General features: G+C 44.8%; 1 long non-coding RNA gene across 1 annotated transcript in view; it reads right to left on the bottom strand.

Moving 5' to 3' along the window:
- The window catches only part of LOC149869655 (uncharacterized), a 148,827-nt gene that overhangs the window by 34,198 nt on the left and 88,414 nt on the right, over window positions 1–26,215 (bottom strand). Inside the window, exons 5-6 of the long non-coding RNA XR_016441126.1 lie at window positions 22,974–23,095; window positions 15,736–15,859 (exon numbers count right to left, since the gene is read on the bottom strand). This is a non-coding gene — a long non-coding RNA (uncharacterized LOC149869655). The remainder of the gene's footprint in view (window positions 1–15,735; window positions 15,860–22,973; window positions 23,096–26,215) is intronic.

Genomic DNA, 26,215 nt, shown 5'->3' with positions numbered 1-26,215 from the left:
GAAGATGGCTAATTATCCCTTTGCATTGTGTTTTCATAGATTTAATAGATTTCATAGACATTAGGGCTGAAAGAAACCTCAGAAGATCATCCAGCCCCCTGCCCCAGGGGCAGGAAGTCAGCTGGGGTCAAAGTATCCCAGCAAGATAAGCATCCAAGTGTTTCTTAAAAGAGTCCAGAGTAGGTGCTTGTACCACTTCTGGAGGCAGTCTGTTCCAGGCCTTGGGGGCTCGGACAGTGAACAAGTTTTTCTGTATGTCCAGCCTAAAACTGTCATGGAGGGATTTTGTGACCATTTGACCTTCTCCTCCCTTGGGGTGCTCTGGTGAACAGATGTTCCCCCAGATCCTGATGCACACCCCTTACCTACTTATAGGCAGTCACCAGGTCCCCCCTGAGCCTATGCTTTTCCAGGCTGAAGAGTCCTGTAGCTCTCAGCCTGCCATCATAAGGCCTGTTCTTCTGACCTCTGATCATGCATGTGGCTCTCCTCTGGACTCTCTCAAGTTTTTCCACATCCTTTTTACAATTATGGAGCCCAGAATTGGATGCAGTATTCCAGCTGTGGCCTCACCAAGGCTGAGTACAGTGGGAGGACATCCTGAGATCTGCTTGAGAAGCATCTATGGATGCAAGCCAGAGTTTTGTTGACTTTACCTGCTGTGACATTGCATTGGTGGCTCATATTCATCTTGTGGTTAATCATGACCCCCAAGTCCCTTTCGGCTGTGGTGCTAGTGAGCGTAGCACTGCCGAGCCTATAAGCTTGATGTGGGGTTTTTCTCTTGAGGTGGAGTACCTTGCATTTTTCCGTACTGAATGTCATCAGGTTTTTATCTGCCCGTTTTCTAAGCCTGTCAAGGTTGACCTGGATCACCAGCCTATCTTCAAGTGTGGATACTTTACCCCAAAGTTTGGTGTCATCAGTAAACTTTTCCAGTCTGCTTTTGACACCAGTGTCCACATCATTAATAAATATATTAAAGAGGTCCAAGGACAGACCTTGGGGGACACCAAGGGTCACAGAGCACCACGATGACTCACTTCCATCGACTACCACTCTCTGGATCCAACCTTAGAGCCAATTCCCCAGCCAGCGGACTGTGATGTAGCCAAGGCCACAGTTGGCCAATTTTTCCATGAGGTGATCATGGGACACCAGATCAAAGGCTTTTTTAAAGTCCAGATATATGATGTCAATCACTTCTCCCTTGTCCAGGTGATATGCCTTTTAGAACAAGGACAACTGCTATTCCTAATTGCAAACAGAAAGGACCACTGGTGGGATGGGCATGTAAGTTATTGCCTGCTGGTATTGGGATAAGCAACTGTACAATAGTTAAGGATCTGAAAGAAGTGGCCAGAGAATGCCTGATGTCCATGGGGAGAAATTTCTGAAGAATTCTGAGACCCAGGAGCAATCAGGATGATGCTGATGGCAGGGGGCAGGCAGTGGCTTGGAGGATTTTTGGGGTCTATCTATGATAGATTCATGGTCTTTGGATCCCAGGTGTTGGAGTTTCCAGGTCCCCAGCAGGCAGGGCTGGGAGATTCAGCAGGAAGGATGCTCTCTGGAAATACTGCTTCTCAGGAGGGTTAGATAATATGGTCTCTCAGGAGGGTTGGATGAGGCAAGACGGTAAGAAACCTTACTTGTCCTTTGTCCTGTTTCCAAAATAGCTGTCCGTTTTTCTTTTATAAATCTTTTATCCTATATAATAAACACTTTTGTTGTTCGGTCTCTTTACCTATTGCCTCAAGTAAAGAGTTATTTGTGAAAGAGTGATATTCCAGGGTAGCTATTCTACAGAAAGGGGGACCTAAAATTTCTTTCACAACCCAAAGGGGAAGCCACTTAGGGCTAGCAGAGATTCCCTTGCTGCATCTGTGAGGTTTGGTATAAGGGCAGTGGATTTCAGGCTTGGATAAGGAGTTATCCCAGAGCAAACCTTTCTCTGTTCTTTGAGACAAGCAGTGAGGCAGGGAGAAACTCAGACGGGTATCTGTGGATGGTTTTGTGACAGGCTTGTTCACAAAACTTTGTCAGTTCTACGGTCCACGAACTTTGCTCTCAGAGTTTGGACAGTTAGTCGAGAATCTTGTCACGGGTCTGTCTGGCACACTCAAAACTGTTAAAAGCAGGAGCTGTATGCATGAGCTAGGATTGTAGACCATCTTGGTAGGTGACAATACCAATAAGAAAAAGGTACAGTCATTGTGGATGCTGGTAGTCTATACCCTATGCCCTTATGGCCGACACCAGTTCTAGATCAGAGAAAAGTGCCATATCTATGGAAAGTAGAGTCCAGCTTGACCAAAGGAATTTGGGCATTATATGCTGACTTCCACCTCTGCTACTTCTGCAGGACATTTCATGGGGGTTTAATGACCAGAAGTAGCCAGAAGCTTTCTCTCATCTAAAAAAGAATAATCATAGTTGGAACAATAAGGGGTGATGGGGAAAAGGGGCTCAGGAAAATAGGCAGGGGAAGCTCAATGGTCTCTTTTAGACTGATAACCATTAAGCTAGTAGAAAGGTGCAAACAAACATTTTGAGCAGGAAAATGCACAACTAGAGTTGATGGCTTACAATAAGGCTGTTCTTAAGTGTGCAGAAAAGAACAATAAAAAAAAAAAGTGATGTAATTTCCTCCTGGTAACGCCTGAGAAACCTTTGCTCTTAACACAATCAAATGGAGTTGCAAATGATCAAGATGTTGCCCTTGCAGAGAAGCCATTGAGAGTCATCGCAAGAAAAATGAATGTCTGGATGTTTAACAGTATTAAATGATACTAGCCAGGCAGGTGCAAAGTCAAACAAGATCCCAGACCACAATCAGCATCTTGATTACATGTTCTTTGAGGGATGGGAGGCAGAGAGCAAGAAAATATGGTATGATAATGGGTCTTGGAAAAAATGTGGGAGAAAAGCTGCAATGGTTTTAGCAAGTAAAAAGCTTTCCCTGGAATACAGACTAACACATCAGATTGATAGCAGACTGCTGATGAAGTAAAGGCTTCCTGGTGGTAGGTGGAATAGCAAAAAGAGAGGGTACAGGGCTCCCAGATTGGTATCTAATGATCATTAGACAGAGCAGACATGATTCTGCAGACCTGACACCAACATACTGGCAACTACAAAGGAGAAAATCTACCTTGTGGAAGTTCTCAGTGGGGCAGGGTCTGGAGAGTCAGTGCATGTGATATTTCTGGGTCAGCAAGTCAGTAGTAGGCATTTGCAGATCATCCATTTATGAAGATCAGATAGATGCTGGCACAGTCAGCAGCAGCATGGTAAAGCAGTATTAAGAGCTGTCAAGAAGCTATTCTTATTAATGTAAAGCTGTTCCTAATCAGTGCAAGGAAGGTGCTGAATTAGACTCTCCAAGTGGCAAAAAATGATACGCTGCACAGGGAGAGAATCGTGCAGTCAATCCACAGGCTGTCGTTTGGGGAATAGTCTCTTTGATGCAAAATCCTTTTCCAAGTTGGAAAGATACCAAAGCTGGGTCTGTCTTAATTGCCCTCGTGTCCTCTATTACCTTTCCCTTTCTGCCATCCTCAAAGAGTAGGTACTGTTCAAAAGATACAGTAGCTTTGGATCATATGGCAAATACAGGCAAAAGGCACAGCAAGAGCAAGGCATACAGTCCTGCTGGCATTGATATCAATGAAAACTTCGACATAGACTTCAGTCAGAAAAGGCTGCCGGTGCGCTGAACACATAACAACACAATGAGCCTCTTGCTACCAGTACTTCCATTAATACATCCTTGGACATTCACGTGGAGAGCACTGTTAGCTTACTGCCATTCAATGCAGTCTGCCATTGGAGCAGTTTAGTAGAAAACAGCATACCGATTTCTTCGAGAATTTTTTGTGGCATCATGCTGGTAGTCAGAGAGCCCCTGAGCTGCTTCATAAATCAGGATCTTTATAAATAAAAATGCAAACAGTCTCTTAATACACACATCAGACTGGCAGCCCTTTAAACTCTTTGCACAGGAGCAGAGGTAATAGGGTAAATAAAACAGTGAGGAATCAGCCTTCTGCTCTCTGCAGTCAACTAGTCACTGTGCAGGAAGGTGATTATTCATACCCGAGATGGACCTCTTTCCCCCCAGGGAGTTTGAACTCAGCAGGAAAGATGACAGAGTAGGGCCAATATAGGTGACAGAGTAGGGCCTACAGAAGGAGGGAACAACTCTGTGCACAGAAAATGGCTAGGTGAGCGTGGAGGCAGAGCGAGAAACAAGGAGTCTGCAGTGGTAGAGGTGGGATGGCTTGGCAGCAGGGGCAAACTTGCAGGTGTCGGTCGTGTCATGAAGAAATGGGACTTAACATCGTGGAGTTGTCTAGGTTTCAGGGGACTGGCAAGCATCTCACCCAGCATCAGCAGGTGCCTTTCTGAACCAGAAATTCCTGCTTCTTACAGCAGAGACGTGCTGCCGTGTTGCTACAGGGCCAGGCTCTCTTCCACCTCTTAGGCATGCAAGTGGACTTAGACATCCAGGTGTGAGTCTGTTCCACCCACTTTGAGTCCTGAATATCCATTAATGAACGTCCTTTTGTAACCACACCGTCATCTAAACATTAAGCCTGAGTCACAAAACAGCAGACAGGAGGATTGGGGACGCACCCAGAAGCAACTCCAGGTTTGTGTGGGTGCACCCCCTGGTTCTAGGCTTCCTCCCCTTCCCCAGCCAGGGTGGGCAGACCATGCACCCCACCCAGGGTGGGCAGACAGGAGGAGCAAAGCAAGTCCCCAAAACAAGTACGAATTGCCCTCCTTCCCCTCCCGCTCTCTGCTCAGAGGCTCATTCTCACCTTTCTCCTTCTCCCACCATCTGCTGCTGCTGCTATCCCCACTGTCCCGGGGGCAGGGGGAGCTCCAGGATTGCTTTGGCCAGCTCCAGCTGGGCTATGTGGGAGCTAGGCTTGACTGGGGACAGCAGCTGTGGGCAGGTTCTCCCTCCCCATGTCTGTGGGGAACACTTTGGGGGGGCCAGGCAGAGAGCTGCTGCTGCTGCTGTCTCAGGACAAGCCCAGCTCCCATGCAGCCTCACTGGAGCAGCACACGAGCAGCTCTGGAGCTCTCCCCACTCCCCGAGACAGTGGGGACAGTGGCAGATGAGGGGGTGTAGGGTGGGGGGGAGGAGAGAAGACATGCCTCTGAGAATAGAGGGGAAGGGGGAGGGAATTCTTATGTGCTTGAGGGACTTAAAATTCCCTAGTGGCATGATCAGAAAAGCAGGGAAAACCCCCTCTGGATCCACCCTTGGACCCACCTATGTTTTGTGTCAATTGTTTTGCAAGGCCTGGAGCAGGGTGGAACAAGACTGAACTTAGTGCAGCTAATAAGTAGGACAGAGTCTTGCCTCCAGTACCTATCGGGACTATTTTTTGACTGCCTCCAAAAAGATATTGCAGGCAGTCAGGAAGCTGCCTAACGCAGTGGGCCTCATTGTCAGGTTTACCAAGGCTCCTTTATACCGTTGGCTGAGCAGAAATTGCATTTGCACTCACTTCAAGGCCCCTTTTTGCTGCCACCATGCTACGACACATCTGTTAGCGTAACTGGCAAGTCAGACCAGCCTGTGCAAATACCCAAGCCGTCTAAATAGAGCTGTGCAGGTGCAGAGTATAAAAAAGTATTCAAATACACAATCTACTTTGTTTCAATCAAATCTTTCTCTCTCCAGGACATAACGCATTAACTAAAAGCTGCTAAAATGCCAGGCGTATTCAGTTCCTCTAATGGTAAAAAAGACCAGCCTCTTAGGGATTTTATAATTGACAGCAGGTGATTAAATAGCAAATGGAGAGATAGCCAAGGCTAATAGAGATAGGAAGTGCCCTAGGTGTTAAATACATAAAGCTGGTTTGCTTCATTGTGAGTAAATGGAATCAAGGCTCTATATCATTATTTAAACACTGTAATTAAATTCAGAATTCAGGTACTTAATGTGCACTGTGGCCTGTGGCCAGAAAGATTTTGGTCAGAGGATAAGGGACAATCACTAGAAATGCAACTCAAATGTATTGAAGAGTAAGGCAGAAATTCATCCCTGGGGTAACGTTGCTGACATCCGTGGAATTAAAGCAGAGGCCAGTCTGTCTGCATGAGCTGAGGGAGGTCTGTCCTCAGGTTTTATTTGCCATTTTGTGCCCAAAATGCCGCCTCTGGGCCATTTTTTAGATAAATCGTTCAACTAAGAGGCAGAAGGAAAGGGCAGGGTGGCACCTTAGAGGCAAATTGGTTCAGAGAGGCTGGAGCTTTCATAGCCAACAACCCACTTTGTCAGCTGTTACATTTAATCAAAAGCACAATTAGTATTTAAAAAGAGTCAGATCCTGCCACCTCTTCTCTTGTTACTACTGTCTCGTACCCCACCCTTGGCCAAGTGTTGTTAGCAGGAAAATGCCTGGGGTTCAATTGCCTGAAAACTTAACACTGTGCACAGCCTCTGCTGGGAAATCCAGAAAACCAGCTCTCCGGCCCTAGATGGGTATGAATTCTCCACTCACAAGCAATGAATCCAGGGGTTGAAAACGGAGATCTTTGATAGAGAATAAACATGAAAAAGCCAGCAATAAATCAGTCAACGAAGTCATTGACAACTGAACCAGATGTATGTGGTAAGACTCCCAGCCTGGGATGTCTCTGTGTTTAGTCCTTTCTCTGTTGTGAGGGGCTAATATGACTACATGTGTGCATGTCAGCCAGCTCCCTCTTACCCTGTGCCTTGCTTGTGGTTTGCTGTCCAGGGTTAGCGACATCTCAATGTCGAGCAGGACGCAATGCTTGGGCTGCTCCGCTTAGGGAAATCCTCAGAATTGGCTCAGCAAAATTGCTGCTCTCCATGGCTTCCCCCTCAGCTGTTTCTGCACTGGCCACCACTGGCCACCTGCTTTTATGTGGCCTCAGCTCTAGCAGCTCGGTGCTACATGGTTCCCAACCCAGTAAAAAAGCTTTTCTAGCCAAGGATGACAGTGCTTTTGCTCTCTCCTTAACTTCATCCAACCTTGCTAGAAAATTGAATGGAGAAAGGTACTTAGCTATGTCAGTGTCAAATCAGGCAGCCGGCAAGGTTCAGGTGCACCTTATAGACGAACTGAATCAGAAATGCATGAGCTTTTGTGAGCCGTGCCTCACTGCACCAGACGCTACCATTTGCTGATCCTAAATGTGGAACTGGTTATGGCGGTTCCTCACTCCAACGCATTTGTGTGCAGCTCTCTTGTTAGTTGGTTAACCTAAAGGGACAGCAGCATTGTGTTTCCCCCAGGCCCCGATCATAATGGTAGTCTCCTGGGGATGCCTCAAGCAGTCGCATAACTGAAATGCAGTCCCACCCTGGCCCAGGCAATTGCATCTCCCTGTTCACCAGGAGGTGGCGGCAAATTCTCCCTCTCCTACACAGGCTCAGCCACCCCGAGGCTCTCAAGCAGCTCCGGGCTGCAATTTTAAAGAGAGTTTGGGGAAAAAGCAAGTGTGAGATTGACTTTACAGTCCAGTGCTTTGGGCAGTACTTGGCACATCAGAGAGCCCCTGCTCTAATAAATAGTCTTATTATTTAGACAAAGTGGCACAGCTTCAACAGAACGGGCTTTGAGTGCCCCATTCTGGAACCCCACCAAAAGCCTGGCATCCAGAAAACACTGCAGGAATTGAAAGCCTGTGTTCATATCCCTGAAAAAGCCTGACACATGAGGAACACTAGCTCAACTGCACACACACAGAGATGGGCTTTGAGTGCGTGGTAACCAGTGAGGAAGGAGATTTTGGAGTCAGTGGTGCATCTACATGTGCAGTTAATGCAAAGGAATAAACTCTGAAGCACACTGCTACTGGGTGCAGCGTCTACATGTGGACAGCAGCACAGAAGCTAATTAGTCAGCTCTGTGTAGATGCACTCAGTACGGACAGTTTTCTAAATCATCTGCTAAAGTGCAGTGACAGCCAAAGAGGCACATGAAACTATTTGGAGTCATTAGGAAAGGAAATGCACACATTTATAAATGATCTGGATTCGGGTATCAGAAGCGGACTGGCTAAATTTACTGATGACACCAAACACTTGAGGATATGCTGGCAATTCAGGCTGACCTGGACAGGCTTGCAAGGTGGGCAGATCAAAACCTGATGAGAAATGTAAGGTACCTCACTTTGGGAAAAAAAATTCACATCATACTTATACGCCTGGCAGGGCTACACTCACTAGCACCACGACTGAAAGGGGCTTGAGGGTCATGATTGAACACAAGATGAACATGAGCCACCAATGCAAAGCTGCAGACAGCAAAGCAAACAAAACCCCGGCTTGCATCTATCAGTGCATCTCAAGCAAGACCCAGGCTGCCATCCCCACATTGTACTGGGCCTTGGTGAGGCCACAGCTGGAGTAGTGCATCCAGTTCTGGGCTTGGTGCTTTAGAAAGGCTGTGGAAGAGCTTGAGAGAGTCCAGAGGAGAGTCACACGCATGATCAGAGGGCAAGAGAACAAGTCTTATGAGGAAAGGCTGAGAGGCATGGGACTCTTCAGCCTGGAGAAGCAAAGGCTCAGGGGGAACTTGATCATGGCCTACAATTATTTTAGGGGTGTGACCAGGAACTGGGAGAATGTCTGCTCACCAAGGCACCCCAAGGGAAGACAAGGTCTAATGGTCACAAATTCCAGGAAGACCATTTTAGGCTGGACATAAGAAAAAATGGTCTTTACTGTCCGAGTCACCAGAGTCTGGAATAGACTCCCCCCAGAGTGGTGCAAGGGGGAAGTGCCCTTGCTCTCCTGGAGGCCTGGGGTAAACCCAGAGCAGCCTCACTGGCAAGCTTTTGGCTTTGAAGCATGTGAGTCTTCCTGTGACAACAGAGAATGGCTCCACGGGCATTCCTGCCCAATGTGGGGGAGCAGAATGCTCCCACCTTTTAGTCCAAGCGCTAGGGCACTTCCCAGGCAGCAGAAACCCCCTTCACTCAAACACTGTCTGAACCTGCATTTACTGCTTCCTAGCAATGCTCTATAACAGCTAAACCTTGGTCCTGGCATGACCAGTGCCCCTTCCAGCTCTCATCTTGAAGCTGACCCACAGCACCTTGATTTGTATAAACAGCACTGGGAAACCTTCCAGACCCACTGGGTAGAAGAAATCAGACTAGAAGCCTAGGTCACATCCCTTCAAGAGCAGCATCCATCTCTTTGAGCAGCTTTTCCTCTAGCTTGCATGCTGCCTCTTGGCCTCACATAGCCCAGGGGCCTGTCTTCAGGAGGAAACCCATAGAAAGCTCAAGGCAATATCGAATTTGTAGTCTGGTGGTCAGAGCTCTCTGCTACAAGCATGTAGCTGCTGGATCAGAACCAAGGTATCCCACTTCCTTGGTAAGAGCCTGTTTCATTGTGCAGCTGTCCCCTTCTGCACCCAAAGCTGAATCATAAATGGTGCATAAGTGCCCAAACCTGCAGGTAAGCAGCTGTGGACAAGGCAGTTAGGTGCATAAAGGGAAACAGTTTTTAGCTCTCGGATGCCTAAGTGCCACTTAAATGTCACGAGCGGTGCATCTACATGTTGCCGTATGGCAATGTTGCTACAGCGCCATGCTTTAGTACATCCTTTTGCAAACACTAAAGCATGGCGGTGGTTACTGCGTCATGCACATGGCACACAGTTAGATTTTGCCGCTACGTTGCCGTAGCTGTGCGCTACACCGGAGGAGTGTACTGCTATGGCAATGTAGCTGCTGAGCACATGTAGACCCCTGTGATCACTATGTCATCATAGCAAGGCTGTATGGCAATACAGTGCGTCACTACATCACTGCAAGGGCGATGTGCAGATGCACCCTAGGTGGAACAGGACCTGGCCTGTAGCATCCAGGACCTTTAACACGTAACTTGCCTTTTAGGGATTTACTGTTTTAAATTACCTGCCTCCATTTCTCTCCCCCCACAAATATCCATATCTTTTTTGATTCATGCATAATGTATGTTTTTCTTTCAACAGTTCAGTTAACTTGTGTTTTCCTTGCATATTCCACAATGCGCATATAGTTTATAAATTGGCTATAGAAACTTGCAAGACTTCTATGTTTTGACTTGTTTGATGGATTACATGTATTTGTATAATACGATATGGTGTGCACATTGTCACAGACCATGCTTAATGGCTTGGAAGTAGGAAGTTTATAATCCTACTGTGAACATAAGCATCAGCTTTGTTTGCAGACTACCAGTCAAAAAAAGAGAAGTGAAGCAAAGCGTATGCTGCAAAATGAAAGTTCACTCTGTTGGCAGACAGAAGTGGTGCTGCAATGAGGGAGAAAAGAGAGATTTTACTGTAGAGTATAGTTTAGTGGCCTGAAGAGCTCTAGCAAAAACAGCTTCCCCAATCTAAACCATTTTCCTGAACAGCTTTGCTGTACTCCCTTTTCCAATAAGTCTCATTCAGTCCCTGTCTGAGATGGGGTCTTCCTTCTCTGATCACTTCAGGGAGAGAGCTGCCTCCATCCTACTCGGGCATTGTTAAGAAACACATGACAGGGCTGACTTGCTGAGCTCATTTTAATTGGTGCCGATTGCGCCGTTCTGATTCATTTCTTGTTGAAATTCCCATTTGGCATGAAGCTCACAGTGCGACCCAGCACTATTCCAGAATCACCTTGTCATTGGTTTCCTAAATATGTTAAATGCCTTGCAATACAGATTACAGACATAAGAGTAGATTTACAGGGGAATTTAGGGAATATCTCTTCTTGGTGCAATCCAGCACTTGTGCTAGGTGCAAGCAAGTTGGCTTGTCTACAGAGCTCACCAAGATATGTGCTGAGACACTAGCTGGGTCCCAACACCAATACAGCTGCATTAGCTCAGTGTGTTAGCAGGCCAACTTTGCTCTGAATCTCAGCAGCACGTTACATGTCTAGCTCTCCTTGAAGAGGCATTCTCTCCTTTGAATTGCCTATTAGCTTGCTTAGCTGGCTTCCCATTCGGGCTAGTTTCTGTGAGTTCCTTCCTGTGCTCATAATTCTAGTTTGGGGTGAGCAAAGTCTGGCCCACAGGTCAGAGCTGGGCTGACCTCCCACCCCGGCGCGATCTAGCACTGGGGATGGGGAGTCAACCCAGCTGGGCTGACTTCCCACCCTGCTGCGATCTAGCTCGACTGACTTTGCATCCCCAGCACTATGGTTGAAAAGTTTCAACTTTCAAAACATTTTGAATAGCCTTGTTTTGTTTTAATGCTATTTCAACTGCCTTTGTTTCACTTTGATTTTGCTGTTTTGATCTCGAAATGATTTGAAACAATGTCAAAACAGTGTCAAAACAAAACGGACAGCGAAATTTTCCACAGCCCTATTAGTCAGTCTCTCTTGCCCTTGGTGAGACAGTGGCTAATTATTACTCGAAGGTGGAGTAGCTCCAGCAGGATAGGTTAAGAGGTCTGAACCCACCAGCAGCTCAGCAGTCTGGTGGTTGGGGCACTCCAGGATGTGGAAGATTTAGGTTCATGTCTTTGGCCACATCAGAAGGGAGATTTGAAAGCATGTTTTCTGCCTCCCAGCACAGCCATTAGACCCTTGGCAATAATGGTGAGGCTGGAGGTGGGGCAGCGGCCTTTTCTTGTTCATTTTTTATAAGAGAGGCATTGGGATTAGCTTAGAGATACAACTCCAGGAAGGAAGTCATGGCCAGCACCCTAAGCACTGAGATGACAGGCCTCCAGATGGCCCAGAGTTAAACCCTCAGCTACTGCTGAGGTGTGGGACTTAACCCTCATCTCTCCTCTCTGCATTTCCTATTGTCTAGCTTCAGTGGCTCCCCATCAACCATGCTGGCTCCTGTTTATAGTGCCTAACTTGCCTTGTGTAGTGTACTGGAGCTTGACTTGATGCTGTGACTTCTGGTAGGTTCTAGGGTGCCTCCAAGTTAAACATTTTGGATGCATGTACACAAGACATCTGCTTAATGTTCAGGAGACTAATTGTACTGCGCATTAGCGTGGCTGGCAAAAACCATGCTAATGTGCTAATGCACAGTAGATTTAGTCTGATGCGCATTAACATCACTTAAAAAGCATTAATCTGCATTAATGTTCAGCGGTGCTCTTTAATAACAGGTACTTACTTAATTCACCATAATTATGGCACATTAAGGAACGTGTACATATGCCCTTTGACCCCTACATCCCTGTTTAGATTTAGCATGAAGTGACTGAGGGGTATTTGAAAATTTTACCTGTCTGAGGGACTTTAGTGTCACTGATAAAATTATGGAGGTAGGATGTAACCTTGGAGCAGGTCTGAGTTGTGTAACTGGGTGACTATCAATAGAGTCCAGTCAGTATAAAGGCACCATAACAACAGGTTCAGGTTCAGAGATTTCCTAGTAACCCTTGTGTTAGTCGAGTTTGCTTTTTATCTCATCCGTGAGTGAAGGCTCTCTGTTGGATGAAAATTAAAGAATTATGGATGTATTTAAACCTCCATGAGGTTACCTCATTAGGTTTGTGCAACTCAGTGATTGCTCTCAGTTGGATTGAATTAACTGGCCGTGAACTAAATATCCCAACTCGTCAAAGTAAGATACAAATACACGTAAGCACATATAGGCAAAAACATCTGGGGGTAAAATTTTCAAATGCCCCTCAGTCACTCCATGCTGAGTCTATAAAGGGATGTAGGTGTCATAATGTTTGACTCTGAGGCACCCTTGAACCTAGTGGAAGTCACAGCATCCAGTCAAGCTCCAGTACATGACATGAAACAAGTTAGGTGCCATAAGCAGTAGACAGGAAAAGAGCAGGGGACTCAAGAGCTTAATGACACCTAAATGTTAGTCTTGGACTGGAAAAGTGGTTGCTTAGTGTATAACTCTTTTTGCATTGTAGTTTTGTCTCTCTAGCCATCCTAAAACAACTAATTATTGCAGAATATTTAGGAGAACATGTGTTGGTTGTGTTATAACCCAGCAGGAGTCTTAGGAGTTAGAAAGCCTTGTTTGTTTCAGGGTAACTGAATGGTACCAATTATGAGCCTGATGAATCAGGATACACGTTTTACATGCACTAATAAAAAACTTATTTTATTATGTATTGCAAATTATAGTCTTTGGCAGAATATACAGCTATGTTGTCTAAAAATGACAAATTACCAGGGGGAGGGAAGGGAACCTCTTGTAACAATTAAATGGCAGTACAGGCAATCCCCGCTTAACACTGTTTCGCTTAGCGCTATTTTGCTACAACTCTTGTTTTACATTGGTACCTGATTCCACTTAGCACTCAATGAGTTTCATTATAATGCTCATGATCACCATCTTGGTTCATCAAAAACTTTTGGTTTCATTTAATGCTATTTCCGCTTAATGCTTATTTTTTCGGGAACCAATTAAGAGCGCTAAGTGAGAAATGTCTGTGAAATCTTGAATGGCCAACCCTTGATAAAGACCTCAAGTGCCTGATGGCTGTAGCAGATGAGTACAGGCAACTGTATTCAACTTCTATAGCCATCAGGCACTTGAGGTCTTTATCAAGGGCTGGCCATTCAAGATGTCTAAATGTCCTTTTTGGAGAGTCTTCGTCTGCAGACAACATAACAATCATGGACCCATAGGTCTGGAAGGACCTCTAGTTCAACCGCATGCTTAAGGCAGCATCATCCTTGTCTAAACCATTTCATCCAAGTCTTTGTGTAATCCAGTCCCCAGTGGTGTTCAACCTCTTGGCTGTGCTGCCCAGATGAGTGGTGTGGGGCCTGTCTATGCAAGGTTGGCACATGGGTGTGATCTAGTGCACTGGTGTGACTTCATGTGCCAGATCCTTCAGTGTGACCCCACATGGAGGTGCAATCTGGCATGTGGGACTATGTCATCTGGACCATGGGGTTCCCCACAGTTCCATAAATAGGGTAGTGACAGAACGGTGGCATCATTAATTTCCATGGCTCTGGGAGTAATTAACAATGGTACCTCTCCGCACCACACCAAATTTCCAGCCCCCTGGGGTGTCCCATGGGCTGAATGACATAGCTCAGTGGGTTGTATCCAGTCTGCAGGCTACTGGTTGAGTGCCACTGGTGACTGGATTACACAAACACTTGAATGAGATGGTTTAGACAAGGGTGATCCTGCTGTAAGCAGGTGGTTGGATTGGATGATCTCCTGAGGTCCCTTTCAGGTCTATGTGATCCTGTGATTGTTTTGGTTTCTGTATCTGAAATCTCTCCAGATAGGACATTTAGAGTCTGAGGAATTCTCTTTTATTTTCGCCAAACATCCCATGTTTTGTTAGAGCGTGTTAGGAGATGCGTTGCTTTTTGCTGTGTGTGTGGTGGGGATGGTACAATAGATGTTCTTGTTGATGCTGTGATTGCAGCACACTGGACTTCATAAACCAAGTGGCTCCTTCCAATCCAAATGTTCCTGCAATTGCCTCTTGAATGGAATAATTTTTAGGAATGCTTTTAGTTGCTGCCCCAAAATTCAAACACACCTGAGTGAATGGACTTTCCTGGGCAATGGGGGCTTCTCGTACTAAAGACCAGACTGCACCTACTTCATTATGCATCCAGGCCCATGGCCTTGTATCCACATCCTCTGTTATCATTTACAAAACATTTTTTAAACCTGTTTGAGTAAGTCTTTCTGTCTTTTTGGGTCAATCTTTTGTGTATCAGCTTTGACACTTCACCTGTGAGGCAAGGCTAGGTTATCACAAACAGAAACCGTATTTGTCACTGTGTTTTCCCTTTCTCATCCCCCTCCTGGTTTATTAATAAGCACAGAAAATTAAGCAGCAATCCCAGGCTGGATTTACAAAACACAGCAGTAATTTCATTGCCTTCTGTGAAAGTAACTCAGTGTAGGCCTAGGTAATTAAACCTCCCATTATTACCCTATCAATTATGCACCGTTTCCATTTGGGAAATTATTTTTCAATCCTTGTACCATGACACTAGCAACTGGTAAAACAATAGCATCAATTTATTCCTTCAGATATCTCATAAGTAGGATCTACGCCATTCCCAAATTTGTCTCGGCACCCCATTGTTCAAGAGTTTGTTCATTAATAACCAAAGGAGTTTCCTTACAGTTCTGCACTTGCCCTGAACATGAGGATCTTCTCAGTGTCACAGCTTTTAATCCAAAATTGGATTACGGATTCTACATTTGTTTTTAACTTGTGAATGCTGTAGAAAGACTTGTTATATGCTTTTCTTTCTTTTGCATTTGCATATGGCAGCTTTATAAATCTACACGAATAAAATCTGCCTATCAAATTCTTGCCAGTCCATTTTGTATTCCATCTAATTAGGCCACGTTTAACAGATGCATTTGTTTCCTTTTCATCCTTCTGCGTATCTTTATATGCTTTTCTACCAAACTCTTGAACACTGTCTTGCCCATTGTCACTTTGTAACTGGCCTCAATGCTCTTGAATGGTTTATTGAAAAATCCTAGCATTCTGGATACCTTTTATTTATCATTAGATGAGGAGCTCTGGGTCATCATTAGTTTAGATGAGGTCTGATTCAAAGTCTGTCAAAAGATGCCTATTGCCTTTGATAGGTTTTGGAACAAACTGAGTAAATCTAGTCCATATTTTGCCTGCACACTAAAATATCCTCATTGCTTTTAAAAAATGAAGACCTTCCCATTCTTTCAGCATGAAATGTACCCAGGGAATACATATATATATATATTACAATATTACATATGTAAAATTATATAGAGACAGAACTTACCAAGACCTTTACCAAGATACAATTTCCATTCATCCTCAATTTCTTTCACTGCTCTGTCTCCTGTCCTAAATGGAAGTACTATAGACATGCTGTGCAAATGTGCTTCTCTACTTAGCCAAAGAACCTGAAATGAAGTACAAAATGTGCAAGTCATATAAAAGAGCCTCAGGGTTCTTTAAAGACTAGCGTCAAATTACTGACAAAGCCTTGGGTTGCTCTGAGAACTATTCATAAAGTCCTGTGCACCTCTGTATGTGCTCTGCAATATTTCTGAGAATCTGGCCCAGTACTAAGCCTTCAGTTTTTTTGTACTTAAAAAAGCTTTTAGTTCAGCGGTTTTAAGTCGCATAGATATGGCTAAGATTTTTCAACAGGGGTGCTAGATTCAACAGCTGGGGCTGAGCAGACAGAATATTGAATTTTGCAATACCTAACTTTGAGGCACCCCATTGGACTGGGCTCGCATTACTCTGAAATAGGCACCCATGTTCCATATGATACATGTGTCACAGCCTGGGATTCATAGTCAGAGACCTGCCTAAACTAACCAAAAGGAAGTGTTGAGGAAAGGTCGATGGCTTAAACTGTTTGACTTCAGTGTGGATGTTCGGTACATGATTAGACTTGGCTTCCTGCACACGCTGGGAAGTGATCCAATCCATCCACCTAAGCATCTGTTTCTACTTTTGCCTTGCTGTGATCCTGTCCCATCCAGGAAAGTGCTTAGACTCTGCAAAAAGACCCAAAAACTTTTGGCAGAAAGGTACCATATACTGACTGGGGATTAGACTAGAGGACCCTTGAGTCCTTTTCAAGCTTAGTATTCTCCGGTATTAGCCTAGGTTGGCAACCTTTTCAGACCATGGACTGGAATGACCCAGCTCGATTCAGAGGCAGACAGGTGCTAGGGCACTAGAAAGCTCCCAATGCCTCCTCTTTATATTGTGGGCCATAGCAGACCATCATTTAACCTATGGCCTGAGCTAATTTACAGCAATCTCCTGAGAATGAGGAGGATTGAGCTCACATCTCCTACGTGTGGGGAGAATCCATGTGTGGACTGAGAATTCATGCCATCATCGTGTTTAATGTCAGCACCAAGCAGTCGTACCGCACAAGCCTTTCCTGCCCAGGAACATGGAGACTTCTGCAGAGCCTATGAACTTTCCCATGTAGAACAAGATCACAACAGAGGTAAGTGGAGTTAGCTGTCTAGCTGGCTGTAGTGGATCACATTGGAGCATGTGTAGCAAGCCAAGTCTAGTCATGGAGAGAGAGTTTCAGGTGGGAGTGGAGGCACAAAAGGGATCGAGATGCCTTAGAAGGATGTTTGCTACTGTGCAGGGTGGGACAGGTCCTCTTTAAGTGCCTGGTGGCTTAGAGGTGAAATAGAAGTTGGGCTTGCCTTCAGGTTTATGTTGCTCTAAAGCTTCCATTTAATCGACTTCAACCCCCCCCTGCAAAGTGTTAAATGTCAGGATATCATGCTATATATCAGTGCAAGAACTCTGTCTTATTTACATGCACATTTGAAGTAGACATGTATAAACAATCACTCTGGAGTTCACAGTGCTCAGACCACAGGCTCATGTTTCATGTACTATTCTCCTTTCCATTTGATTTATTTAATTCAATAGGCACTTGATCTACTGCACTGAATATATAGCTAGTGTTTTAATATTACTTTTGGTGTATTAACTAGTGATGGATTGACATCAGAAAGGTCTGTATAAAATTCTCCAGCCTAACATACTTCATGGTTAGGTATTTTTTTCCCTAATATTACAGAACTTAAGTACATACAGTCCCATAAGCATGTTATGCAGCTAATATAGAAGAGCTATTAGCTACTGTAACATAGGACAGCTAATAGAGAAAACAAACATAATTGTACTTAGGTCAAGATAGCAGTAGGCAACCAATGATCCCATGGAGCACGGTGTGTACATAAGAGGTTTAAATCAGGTGCCTGATGAATCTGCTTGTATGGAGTCCTACAACCATCACACCAAGACCGTTGATGTGTACACCTATGCAAGAGTATAGAGGAGTGGAGCCTGCCCAAGACCTACCATTCCCATGTTGACCATTGAGACAGAATCCAATCTAGTCAATCTAGTAGGTGACTCATTAAAAATTCACACCCACTGTCTAGTTAGAGATGATCCTCAGGGTGGAAACAACATATCTGTTTAACTGCCCCAAAAGACGAGCGGTTTCATTGTTGCTGCAGCTACAAACACTAGTGGTAAATCTGTCCCTAGTTCACCGCTGTGGTAACTTCAACTGGACAGCAGGATGGATGTGATCTCCCATAATATTCTGAAAGGACAATTAATGGCTGAAGTGCAACCTTAAGTTGACAAGCTGGGCAATGCTGATTGTTTACTATTAATATCTAGAGGATATATAGGGTCTCACAACCAAACAGTAACATGCAGTGTGGACACACAACACGTTTACTCTGGAGTAATTTGACTTTATTCCAGGGTAAGTGTGGAACAGGCGTATGATGTATCTCCCAATACCAGTGTAAGTCAGTCTGCTCCAGAACACAGTCACCTCTTGGAAATTAAGGAGTAACAATACACAGGAGTAAGTTATCTCAGTGTCATGGGTCTGCTCCTTTAGTTAGTTTTATCTCAAGGCAGCCAGTGCAAACAAGCTTCCTCATCACCACACTGGGGACAGTTTGGGACAGCTGCTTGTGTCTGTTGTGTCCAATGGAGTAAATGTGCTACACAGTTAAATCTGAGGAAAAATAGTCCATAGATATATTAACACATGCACGCACCCCCTGGTAAGGACAGTAATGGGCAAGAGTGGAGGCACCATGGCAGAATAGCCCCTAATAGGAGAAAAACAGACATTGAGACCATTGATTTCTTTTAATACCTTTAAAAATGTTCCCAGTTACACACTCTGTGGGTCTACCGCACTGCTGGCCACATGGAGCATTTAACAGTGTTTATGCTCAGCTGGGAAGCAGTAACTTTGGGACTCTGCAGCTGGTCAGCTCCAGAATTTGAGGGGAAATTCTAGCATTGGCCTGCACAGCCAGACTGATTGTGGCTCAGTGAAAAACACAGAAAAGTTGAATTCCCGGGAAAAATGAGAGTCTCTGGGCAGCTTGGTGCTGCAGGCAGAAAAATCTCTCTGTTATTCCTTAGGCATATCGCAGGCGGCAGCTTTGCTTACTGGGGGCAAAGACTTTAGCCTGGATGTTAACAGAGGAAAGGTTTGAAGAGGGAGAAGTGCAAACCTGGGGCAGAAGTTGTGCCGGGGAGGAAAAGCAGGGGAACAGGAGGTGGAGGTGGGGGAAGCAGGGACCCACAAGGGAAAGGGGGTATAGGGAAGTGTCAGTGATGAAGGCATTAGGGACCGAGGAAGAAGGGAAGTGGGTGTGTGGGCTGAAGCAGGGACTTCAGAGTGTGGGGGGAGATGGGAAAGGGAAAAACAAGGGCACTGGGGAGGGGAAGAGAGACCCTGGCATGGAGACTACAAAGAGGCATTGGTGAAGGGCGGTGGGGAGGACTGAGGGTTGAGGGGCTCCTTGAAATAAAGGGGCCTGGGAAACTGCTTGTGAGAGGGGAATGAAGGATATAGGGGCATCTTCATGGACACAGCCCAATTTGCTCAGTCTCTGAATTCGGCCGTGTGCACTGCCCTGGCTGAACAGATGCTAACTGAGCCCATCAGACACGTCCTGGAGCCTAAACAGCCCTTAGGTACTAACTCCTCTGATCACTGAGTCGAGATTTGAACAGGCATGAATGACTTGGCTACTGCACCACTATTGTGCGTTCCTAAGCAAGGGTGCACTTGTGTCATCAGCACAAAGCTGGAGATCAGCTGTGCCCTAAATGTGCCATCATGCCAGCCCGCCACTGCAGATGCCCTGAGTGATGGCCAAGCTGATGTCTACAGTCTGTCAAATGCCAGTGCCCAGCAGTTCCTGGCTCCTTGCATGCTGCTTCTTTGAAGCACATTAAAAAAGACCCCAGATTGATAAAAATTAAAAATCCTACTGCCTCAGCCTTTGGGCACGTTACCATCAGCAAGGACTTAATTATACAGAATAGAGCAGCCTCAGTTTTTAAGTTAATTTAACAGCTTTATTAGCCTGAATAATAACCTCCCAGGAGGAATTGTGAAAGCCCATTGCTTGGCGCATAGGAAACCAAGCTGGACAAACCACGAGCACATACTCGATAATAAAGAATAATCCTGTACTGGCAATGAGAAGGAGCAGATGACCAAAGAAGCCTTTTTCCATTTCACCCTTCTCCAATTCTATAGCTGCCTCTTGCCAACAGTGAGCTCCATCCAAAACTCGAACGCAAGTTTCTAAGCACACCAAACCACAATAAAAAAATCAAGTTATAGGGAAAATGCTTCGCTACCTGAACAATCTGTTACACAGAACTCCTTTTACACCCACCTTTCAGTTTGGCAACTGACGTTTGAGTAGTCGGCTTTGCAAATCTTATGATCTTTTCAAAAATGCCATTTCCTTTAAGTAAATTAGAACAAAGGAAAATGTATTCCACTTGCTGTCATGCAGAATCATAATGATTGTAAATTGGGTCACTAGCAGAATAGTAGCATTTAGATCCACCGTCCAGACCACTGTACCTCGAGTGGCTGCAATGACTAGTAGCAGTAGTAGTTTGCTCCCCTTTATGTGGGCCAGGTGCTAGAGAGGGGTGAGATACAGTCTTTGCTGGGGATGGGTTCACACCTATTTGCTGAGAGCAGAGGAATATAGAGAGCTGAGACTCCAGGGTCTGGAGGGCAGCGTTTTCTAGCAATTTCTCACCTCCTGTTCCTAGCTCCTGTTCCCATCGCTGCTCCCCCAATTCTGCCCCCTCCCTCACAATGCCTATCCAACATCTTGCTTAGGGAGATCTGATCTAGAATAGAAACCCCAGGCTGTAATCTGGACCATGCACTCTTGTAAGGGAGTAGGAAGGAAAAAGAAACTGCTTTGCATGCCGACATACAGGAACTAGTGTCTGGCCATAAGACAGAAAATGGAGCTAAACTCCCCCTGCCATGCAGAAGATAGGCAGGGACTAAGTTGAAAGGGACATTGTCCGGGAGCCAGAAGGATATAAGGAGGGAGCTGAGAGTCCCAAAACCTCCTGGTTTGAAGCAGCGCCTGGGCTGTCCCCTGTATTACATGTTCATGCAGCTCACAGACCTCCTCTAGTCGAAGCTCACGCCACTCCAGAAGCAAACCTTTCCATGCCAGAACAGTTCAAGTCAATCAGTTGTAGGAAGAACAGCGCAGCATTTATCTAATACATCCTCCAGGTTACAAAGGATGAAAAGGAGACGACTGTCACAGGAGGGTATGAAAACAACACTGTGCGGTAAGGGTCACGTACTCAGGCTGAACAGAAAGAGCAGTTGTATTCCAGGTTTCCTCTTACAGATGCTTCCTATCAACCTTTTGATCTTACCTAGTGGGGGATTTAAGCCAACTTCCTCCCCAAAATGTCGTTTTTTTACAAGAGCAGGGAAGCACAGAAATCATTTGGGGAGTTTTGTGTTCGCGTCTTTCTTTTTGTATAGTGAGTATTTTAAATTCTTTCTCCCCAAGGATTTATAGGTCACAAGTTCCCTTTTGCCCACACCCATCTGCATTTACTTCATGCCAAGAAGGGGCATTCTGGGTACTGCATTCACAGCAGGGTCTGCCTGGCTTCCTCCTGCCCTTCCCCCCCCCCCAGCTGCTCACTGCTCAAGGAGGGTCCTCCCTCTCTCCCATGTCCCACAGCAAGTACCCTAGCCCCACGGACCCTATGCATGCAGTATGCTAGCTAATGCTGAGAGATGTCTGCGTGCGTGTATCGAATTTCATTGGGAGAGGCAGTGTCTGCTTAGGGCTTTCTGGAGCTAATCAGCAGATCAGCTGGTACTGTCCAGCCTTGGAAAAAGCTGTTTAACAAGAGCCTGAACTAATGAAAGAGGCTTTTGTTTTATTGATGGGCTGATAAATGTGGTTATCAGTCCCCTGCTGGCTCCTTCACTTGTCAGGTTTGTAGACAATATGAAGAAGCAGGGAGAGGGAGATTTAAAAGCTCAATATCATGAACAGACGCATGCCCTCCACCCCCTCCCCCACCCTTTGCCTCAGAGTGTTAGCCAGGGCTGGGATCTGGCAACACTCTCACCCCTTGAGCAGTGAGTGGAGAAAAGCCTAGGATAGTGCAGGAAGGGTGGGCGCTTACACCCCTGTCTAATTAGAGCATTCTGCTGGGTCCTGGCCATACCCCACCTCAGCTCAGCACTGTTCAAGGGAAGGGAGGGCTGCTTCAGTGCCCCACTGCTTCTAACCTGAGCCAGTGCAGGCATAAGCCTGAATTTCCTCATTCAAGGGGGAATGTCTGTAAAGTTGCAAACTGTTTCAACCTAGGCAGGTTAGATTAACCTGCAAAGATTGAATCGGTTTTGGCTCAATCTTTGCAGGCAGGTTAGACTAATCTGCAAAGATTGAATCAATTCCTGCTCAGGCTTTTTGAATGTCTGTCCCTAGCTTGGGAGAAGAAGCTGGTTTTCTTCTTGATCATTGTCAGTTGGAATCCTAACTTGAAGATTACTTTAGGATGCAAGTCATCAGCAGAGAAAAGAATTTGTGTTCATAAATTAGATAACCCAAAGACAGGGAACATAGGAGAAATAGGAGCAGAATTTGTGGGACTGGCAGGAAGACAACGTATATTTTTACTTGTTAAATCTGGCAGATTTGCTCCAGCATTAATGAGACAACGCCATGCTAGAACCTAATGGTGTCGCCACCAGAAAGAAGACCTTTCCAGAACATAAATTCATTTCAAGTTCAAAACCCTGGTGGCTCAATTTATAGCAACTCCTTCTCTTTCAGAATACTTCTGAAAGTATTCTGCTTCTGCTTTTTTATTGCCGTCTAATAGTGACAACTCTCCTGCTTCCCCTGTAGAAAAGGTATACCCAATACAATGCTCGAGTGCAGTGGATGGGTATGAACTGAGGAGATATGTGGAAGACAAGAAGGTAACAAGAATGATCCCTCACAGAGGAGATGTGCAGTCTCTGTCTGACTGCCTCTTGAGCTTCAGAAAAGGACAAAAATACTTCCCTTATTGAGGCAGTGTGGTAGAAGCCCATCAACCCTGCTTCCATCTGCCCTTCTCTTCCATACTTAACAGTTAACTTAACAGTTACTTAACAGTTCCCATGAAGCAATCACATACAGCATGCAGGAAGTGAAGACTCCATCAGTGGGTCTCCTGGCAATGTAAGTCAATGCTCAGATGAATAAAGTTGGCAGAGGATCTGGCCCAGTGAAAGCCTTGTTGAATCAGGCCCAGAGCAACTGAGAAAACAAGAAAAAACAAGATCTTAGAAAATGTAGGCATCAGAAGATTCTTCACTGTAATTAATTAACTCTTCCGTTGTGAAAATATTCACAGTCAATCACAAGTTTTCAGCTATAGAATCACGGCCAGAGCCAAAAAATAAATATATCCCTGAACTATATTTTCATCGCAGCCAATATTACAGCCCGGTTCTTGGTGGGAAAAAAAAAAGAACCTCAGTAAGTTATTCTTGGGCACCTGAACAGAAGTGGTGAAAGCAGATTTTTCTGAAGTATAAATGGTACGGCTGGCGAGGGAATTTTGATGAGGGGATGTTCTGACATTTCAGATGACAAAAACAACTCATGAGCATTTCAGCGGGGATTTAAAAAAACCTACAGTATTTGTCTATCAACTGTCCTAGTATTTTAAATGTAGTTCAAATGTTCACAAAGAGTAGAGCAAAAGCAGCAAAGTTATTACAAGCAACAGCCAGTAAAGTAAGTACGGATGGAGACTGCTGAGTATTCGCCCTTCTCCAAGTTTCTAGCAGTCCAGCACAGAACAGGGCGAATTATCGATTTTCAGGCTCAGTAGCTGGATAAAAGAGTCAGGAGGAAAACTCAGGGGTAAAACGTTTGATTCAGGTCAAGTTGTTTTGGGTCAACATAAGTAGATGTATTTTGACCCCCAAATAACCCCCAAAAGATATTTTTTTGTTGCATTGAACCCCTTGGAACACTCCCCCCAATTCCCCCCCCCTTTTAATATATAGGGCAAATTTTAACATGAAAAATAGCATTTCAAGACAAACATTGACAAGATCTGTTCTGAAAACAGAACATTTCATTTAAACAAAAGCTGAAATAAAACGTTTTGATATTTTTAATGACTTTCCCCACCACTGACTTCCCAGTTAAAACTATTCACTGAATTCACCCTGCATTCATAAACTCTTCTTCTTCTGCTTCTTTTCTTTTTAGGGTGAATTTACTATTAATAAAATAAGCAAATTAATTAAATTTTAAATAAATAAGTTGCCCAACTCCACACCAAAGACATTCTACTTTTAAGTGCACTGTACAGGCAAAATCCCTCAGAGTTTCCTCTCTCAGGTGAAACATCTGTCCTCTGTCCTCATCCAAAATGCTTCTGGCACTATGGAAAGTTAGCTGTGACTCCAGAAATAATTGGGCAGCGGTGTGTGTGAGGGGTTGTTTCTATTGCAAAGTGCCCTATCTGAAACCACTGGGAGATAGGATAGATTAGCAGTCAGAAAAATAAGAAAGGCAAATGGGGTTAATAAGTGGCACAATGAAAAAGAAGAGGATCATCTTGCTGTGATCGTCATGAGAAATAGGGAGTAAAGACTCAACACAAAGGACAGCGGAAAGACACAGCAGCACAGGAAGTATCAGAGTATGCTGCTATACTTTTCATAGCCATGTTTTCAGCTTTGTGTTTTACCATGTCAGCTAGAGCTAGTTTATTATATAAGTGAGGAACTAAAACAGGTCTAAAAAGGTAAAGGTTTTAGTCTGAGAGGAGTATGGATACGAATGCTATTTTTTTTTAAAGGGACGTCATGAAGGATGATGATAAACAGCAATGCAGGGATTCAGGGTTAGGTGAAAGAGTAGGATATAGTAAAAAAAAGACCTAAGGCAGTCATTAAGATACTAATTAATGCTTTGGAAAGGGGAAGGTTTAAGCCGAATGCACATGACACACAGAGGCAGTGAAATCTGAGGGATAATGCAGATGCACTCAGAAAGGTTGGTAATATGTGGATGGACAACAAAGCAAGATTCAGTTATAAATATGTGAAATAGCTGAAATAAGTGCATAAGTTGCTAACATGAAAAAAAACCCTATATTCCAGATATTCACAACTGCAAAGCAGCAATGTTGTAAAAGCCTGATGGAGAAGACTGGTCAGCAAAGATAGGCTTATTACATATTGGCTAGGGATAGAAATTACACATAAACCAGTGGAAATCGTCGGAAACTGGTTCAAATCTGTATCACAATAAGAGATCAGTGCACATAAACTGCTTTCGAAGTGGCTGAAACGGATACTACATCCATCCAGGTTTATCTTAAGCCAGACTTAAATTGATTTAACCTAAATCAGTTATTGAACTTTTGCTCCAGATCCCCTTCAGATTCAAATTAACTCAGAGCTCCCCAGCATCCTAGGATGCTTTGCACCTCCCCTGCACCCTGCCCCCACCTTCCTGGCAGGGTGGGCAGGCTACCCTTGGCCCAAGCTGTCTGCTTCAGCTGAGCAGGGAGGCATGCTCTAGCGCCCCCCAGCTTCTGGCTTGGGCCGCTGCCGGCATGTGGCTGCATTTCCAGAACCAAAAGTGAATGTTTGTTCACTAGCATCCTGATTCAGTCCATGCAGTTTAGACTAACCTGTGAAGATTGAATTGATTCAGCCTCAGGCTTTTTGACTGTCTGTACTTAGCCAGAATGGAAGAAAAAATGGGTACTGTGGACCTGGACTGCAATCTGTGAAAGATTTGTGTTGTAGAGCAGGCAAGTAAAAACCTCCCTCCTTCTCTATCTGGTTTAGCGTAACTGAAATGTGGGCTCGTTTTCACCATAAAGAAAGCATCTGGTTGTTGAGCTTCTCTGGATTTGCACCATTAATCATCCAAGTTTGCACGGATTCATTTAAGTACAGGTTCAAGAGAGCTAAGAAATGACAGCAGGATACCATGTTAGTAAAAGCTACAAGTAACGAGGATGGGATGATACGATGAAGTATATTTGCTTGCTTGGTGCCCTTCATGCTATGTGGCATATGGAGCCCACACGGAAATGTTTCCACCCTCTCTGTCAGCTGCTCTGAAGTATGATGAAGTATCTTGTGATGCAAATGGGCCTAACTACCATAATAGAAATAGGATGAGAGTAAGAAAAATAGCTCGACAGTGAAATCTATTAGTCTGAAGTATGGACTTCTCCACAGAGCACTGAGCATTTAAAATGGGGCAGAACACAAGGAACGTAATGCCGCGCTAGCAGGGAGATGAGCTGCTAATCTCTATCTTTCTGTGAAATGCTTGGAGAGTCACACCAATCACTCAAAATAATCCAACTTCTTTCATTTCGCCTGCAGTGTTTGTGCC

Source organism: Crocodylus siamensis, chromosome 3, assembly GCF_052110815.1.
Source record: "Crocodylus siamensis isolate JL-2025a chromosome 3, ASM5211081v1, whole genome shotgun sequence".
NCBI lineage: Eukaryota > Metazoa > Chordata > Crocodylia > Crocodylidae > Crocodylus > Crocodylus siamensis.
This window is presented reverse-complemented; position numbering and strand designations above follow the sequence as displayed.